Source organism: Leucoraja erinacea, chromosome 4 (assembly GCF_028641065.1).
Source record: "Leucoraja erinacea ecotype New England chromosome 4, Leri_hhj_1, whole genome shotgun sequence".
Classification (NCBI taxonomy): Eukaryota; Metazoa; Chordata; class Chondrichthyes; order Rajiformes; family Rajidae; genus Leucoraja; species Leucoraja erinaceus.
Window position 1 is genome coordinate 51481991 of NC_073380.1, and position 6079 is coordinate 51488069.

Consider the following 6079-nt stretch of genomic DNA (forward strand, 5'->3'; position numbering starts at 1 on the left):
ATATATAAATATTGGCAAATATATTTGCCTTTATGGCTTATGTTCCTTATATATTATAGGTGACAAATAAAATTGACTTGACTTGACTTGACTAAAGGCAAATATAATTGTCTTTATGGCTATGTACATCATGAGAATGGCTCATGTACATCATGAGTTGCTTTAAATCAAAGTTGCTTATGATCCATGAGGAACTTTGAAATCTATTATCTCTATCTTGCCACTCACACACAGAAACACACACATACCGTTCCCCCACAACACTGATTAAACCAAAGATCATAGAATTCATATGGTCCAGAGACCTTTCATTGCGCATTGCAGCTCGTTTTATACACAGTTTCCCTTAAAAAAAAATTAAAAAAAGAAGCACCTTATTTATTATAAACAAAGATCATAATGGTCTATCATTGAAGGCTAAAATAGACCAAGATAAACTGCAAAATTAAATGGACTGACGTGGATTAAAATGCGAGAGGCATAACGGAGATCGGGTCTTATTCCTAAAATGGAGGCAGTGACGTTCCGTTGCATTCCGATGCGTACTACACGTCAGTCCATTGGATTTCATGGGGTGTGGTCTATCTTGCTCCTCTAGTATCTTTGGTTTCAACACAAAGCACTTAGGGAGAACACACTTCCATTAAGTAAAGAAACATTATCACTAGGTAAAGAAACATGTTTGGCGAGGCCACTCTATTAGGACCAATCACAATTAGCGGCGGGAAGGCTCTGAAACATAATTGTAACCCAACATTTCCCCAACCAATCCCAAGCATGCTTTTGCAGCAGGACCTAGCTCTTTCTGCAAAATCTCATACATATTGCAGGCCGTCTGCACAGCAACCTCTATACAACCCCCTCCCAGGATTCAGACTTTCTAGAACCATCCATATTACATAGTCCTGCAGCTTTGCAAAAGATGTCAAACAGGCTTTACAGATCTTCAATATCCCAAGTACCCAAAATTTCTGATATTAACATGTGGAGGGTAGTCTTTATGTGCGGGGATTGTTGGCTGGTGTGGAGTCAGTGGGCTGAACTTGGGACCTGTTTCCACGCTGTAACACCAAACTAAAGTAAACTAAACTAAATTAAACAAAGTGGAAACAAGAGTAGACGCAGGAACTGCATATCCTGGTTTACAAACACAAACCACAAAGTGCTGGAGGAACTCAGTGGGTCAGGCAGCATCTCTGGAAGACAATGATAGGTCAAGTTTCAGGTTGGGGTCCTTCTTTAGACTGGAAATGAAAACAAGTTATTCTAACATCAAGACTGAAAAAATTATATTCAGATTAGCCGGGCCTCATGTGACAGATTCTGAGACTGAACCTCCAGTCTGTCCTGATGCTTTCTCAGGGCTGCCATCTCTAACGCTTTGAGCATGAGACTCACGCCCTCAAGCAAACTCTCACGCCCTCACGCTCATCAGACATTTCTCACGCTCAGTGGTGAGAAATTTTGTGATCAACGAAAATTTCAAAACTCGGATAAACTGCCTGGTCCGCGGGTGGTGGAGAGCCGGGGCTGCGGGAGGGATGGGAGCAGAACCAGCGGCGGGAACAGATGCGGGGAGCCGGGACTGGCGAGTGTTTGCAGCGCTGCTAGTCGCTCGCTGTAGCTCTGGCAATGGAGCAGCTCCGGACAGTGCGAGTGTTGCGGGCTGCAGAGCCGTCGGAAGCACCGCTGCCGCGAGAGTCTCTGTGCCGAAGTGACAGACTCTCAAAGGGAGGTGGAGAGAGAGAGAGGGGAAGGAGACAGGAAGACAGTGGGGGGGAGAGAGGAGAGAGAGAGGGAGAGGGAGAGAAAGGGGGTGTGAATGGAGAGAGAGAGAGGGGGAGAGAGAGAGAGGGAGAGGGGAGAGAGAGAGGGGGAGAGAGAGGGAGGGAGGGAGAGAGAGAGAGGGAGAGAGAGAGAGAGGGGGAAGAGAGAGGGAAGGAGAGAGAGGGAGGGAGAGAGAGAGAGAGTGAGGTGGGAGGGAGAAATGGGGGAGAGAGAGGGAGAGAGAGAGAGAGAAGAGGGGGGGGGGGAGAGAGGGAGAGAGGGAGGGAGAGGGGGGAGAGGGGGGGGAAAGAGATAGAATGAGAGAGAAAGGAGAGAGAGTTAGGGGAAAGAGAGGGGAGAGAGAGGAAGAGAGTGGAGAGGGTGGAGAGAGAGGAGAGGAGAGAGGGAGAGGAGGGAGAGGGAGGAGGGAGGGTGGGAGGGGAGAGAGGGGGGGAGAGAGAGAGAGGGAGAGAGAGAGAGAGAGAGAGAGAGAGAGAGGGAGAGAGAGGGAGAGAGAGAGAGAGAGTGAGAGAGAGAGGGGGAGAGAGAAGTGAGGGAAGTGGAGAGAGTGAGAGGGGTGAGATGGGAGAGAGGAGAGAGAGGATGGGAGGGGGGAGAGAGGTGGGGTTGAGAGGAGAGAGAGCGGAAGAGAGGGGGAGAGAGAGAGGGGAGAGAGAGAGGGATGAGAGTGAGGTGGGAGGGAGAGAGTGGAGAGAAAGAGAGGTGGAGAGAGAGGGGAGAGAGAGAGGAGATAGAGAGGTGGAGAGAGAGGGGGGAGAGGGAGAGGGGGATAGAGAGGCAGGGCTGCCAACTCCCATGCATTGAGCGTGAGAATCACGCATTTCACCAAATTCTCACGCTGATCACAAATTTCTCTCGCTCTGTTGTGAGAAATTCTGTGATCAACGAAAATTTCAAAACTCATATCAACTGCATGGGCCGCGGGTGTTGGAAGTGTTTACCGGGGCTGGCGAGTCGCTCACTGCAGCTCCAGCCATGGAGCAGCCTCAGTGCAAGAGTCCCGGGCCGTCGGAGGCGTCGAAGCGTTGCACCGCTGCCGTGAGAGTCTCTGTGCCAAATTCGCCCAGGTGACCGGCATGGATCAGGCTGCGGCTCGGTGCATCCTGGAGGGCAACCAGTGGCTGCTGGAAGTACCAAGCACTGGGTAGATACGGTGGAAGATAGTGGACTTCAAATGGGGGTGGTTGGTGAAAGCATCCTGCTTGCCTACTAGATTTTCACTTACTGTAACTGCAGGAAAAATGTTCCCGATGTTGGGGCGCTCAGAACCATGGGTCACAGTTTAAGAATAAACGGGCGTCCAGTTAGGACTGAGATGAGGACAAACCTTCTTCATGCAGAGAGTTATGAATCTGTGGAATTCTCTGCCACAGAAGGCAGTGCAGGCCAATTCACTGGATGTTTTCAAGAGAGTTACATTTAGTTCTTGGGACTAACGACATCAAGGGATATGGGGAAAAAACAGAAAAGAAGCACTGATTTTAGATGAATAGCCATGATCATATTGAATGGCAGTGCTGGCTCGAAGGGCCGATGGCCTATTCCTGCACCTATTTTCTATGTTTCGGTGCTTGAGTACATGGCAATAAAACTCGATCACTTGATTTTGAAGCATTCATGCATAGTGGAGGTATAATGTAGTCATAGAGTGAAAACAGGCCCTTCGGTGCAACTTGCCCACACCCGCCAACATGTCCCAGCTACGCCATCTGCTTTTGGTCCATATCCCTTCAAACCTGTCCTATCCATGTATCAGTCTAACTTTTTCTTAAATGTTGGGATGGTCCCTGCCTCAACTACCTCCTCTAGCAGCTTGTTCCATACACCCATCACCCTTTGTGTGGATAAAGTTACCCCTTAAAAAGTGACCTCTTAAAAATACTTCATACAAAAAACATTGAAATCATACTTCTACAGTGCACTAAAACATGATTTTAATACATCAAATTTCAACAAGTTCCTACCCTGGGAGGGGGACACCTTTCTTCCACACTTTCTCCCAACTTGGTTGCTCCACTCCCTCACCGGGTACCCCCAATGCCAGTGATCAGTGATCGCACAGCCGCCCCCCTTTCAAAAACGCTCCAATCCAATTTAAAGCATATATATTGCATTCAAGTGTAAGTTAAAAGACTCGCTACAGTATGCACCATATTGTACAATTTCAAGCTGAAAAATGCAAATGTTCCTTACCAATGGGAGGGGGACACTCAAAATTAAAGGAAGTTCTTTTAGAAAGAAATGAGGAGAAATTTCTTTAGTCAGAGGGTGTAAATCTGTGGAATTCTTTGCCCCAGAAGGCTGTGAAGGCAAGGTCAGTGGATATATCTAAGGCAGCGACAGATAGATTCTTGGTTAGTACTGATGTCACAGGTTATGGGGAGAGGGCAGGAGAATGGGGTTAGGAGGGAGAGATAGATCTGCCATGATTGAATGGCGGAGTAGACCTGATGAGCCGAATGTCCTAATTCTAATCCTATTCCTAATGACCTTATGATAATCAGTGACATTTAAAAACATAACAAATAAACAAAAATATTTTTTAAATCTACTTTAAAAACATTAGCGGGGTGGCACAGTGGCACAGTGGCAGAGTTGCTGCCGTACAGCGCCAGAGACTCGGGTTCCATCCTGACTAAGGGTGCTGACTCTATCCCGTTTTGCACCTTCTCCCTGGGTTTTCTCTGGATGCTCTGCTTTCCTTCCACACTCCCAAGGACATACAGCTTTGTGGGTTAATTGGCTTCAAAAATTATAAATTGTCCCTGGTACTGGGGTGATCGCTGGTCGGCGCAGACTTGGTGGGTCGAAGGGCCTGTTTCCGCGCTGTGTCTCTAAAGTGCAAAGTCTAAATCTTCCACTCACCCCTGTCTTTAGTTTTTTAGTTTTAGTTTTTTAATTTAAAGACATAGCACGGAAACAGGCCCTTCGGCCCACCGACCAGCGATCCCCGCACACTAACACTATCCGACATACACTCAGGACAATTTACAATTATAGAAAGCCAATTATCCTACAAACCTGTACCTCTTTGGAATATGTGAGGAAGCCGAATATCTCGGAGAAAACTTACGCAGGTCACGAGGAGAACGTACAAACTCTGTACAGACAGCACCCGAAGTCGGGATTGAATCGGGGTCTCTGGCGCTGAAAGCACTGTAATGCTGCGCTACCGTGTCGTGCAGTCACCTTGCTCCCTTCCCCTCCTTCGTCCACTTATCTCCCATCCACGAATCCTCCATTTTCTTTTATCTCCCTTCTTTACCCTCCCTCTCTTCTGTCACCTTCTACCGCATCCTATCCCCATGTTTACATTTCACTCCTCCTCTGCTCCTTATCTGATCCCCTTCTGTATCATTTGTCCTTGATTATGCTGGTGGCCTTGCTGAGGCAGCGTGCCGTGTAGATGGAGTCAATGGAAGGGAGGTTGGTTTTTTGTGATGGTCCAGGCTACATCCACAACTCTCGTTTAGTTTAAAGATACAGTACAACATGGAAACAGGACTTCCGGCCCACCTAGCACACGCCAACAATGATCAACCCGGAGACTAGTTATTTCAAGTCAAAAGTCAAAAATTAAGTCAAAGTCAAAGTCAAAGTATCCTTTATTGTCATTCAGACCGAAAGGTCTGAATTGCAACCAAGTCTGCGCCGCCACAGCTCTGGAGTCGGGTCAGCCGCCGGTACGCTGGAACGCCACCACAGCCCCGAGGCTGCCAGCTCCGCCATTAGGCCTCAGCGCAGACGGAGACAGAGATGGGGAACACAACAAGAAAAGTCGTATCTCTCCGAAGGGAGAGACCAAAACCATGTTTCCCCTACCCCACACACATACACAACCTAATATACCAAATTTTACTAAAACAACAAAAAAAAGAAAAAAAAAATATGGACTGCAGGCGAGCCACAGCTGCCAGGCAGCGCCGCCATTTCCTACTTACTAGGGAAAATTTACAGAAGCCCATTAACCTATAAACCTGTACGTCTTTGTAATGTGGGAGGAATCCGAGCACCCGGAGAAAACCCACATGGTCATAGGGAGAACGTACAAACTCAGTATATACAGCACTCGGGGTCATGATGGAACCCGGGTCTCTGGCGCTGTAAGGCAGCAACTCTACTGCTGCGCCACTGCTCGATGGAGCTGCCCCTGTATTATTTACACCCTGCTATCATAAAAAATGAAGATAGACACAAAGTGCTGGATTAAGTCACTGGGTCAGGCAGCATCTCTGGAGAAAAGAAAATCCCATACCTCCAGAGGTGTTGCCTGACCCGCTCAGGTACTCCA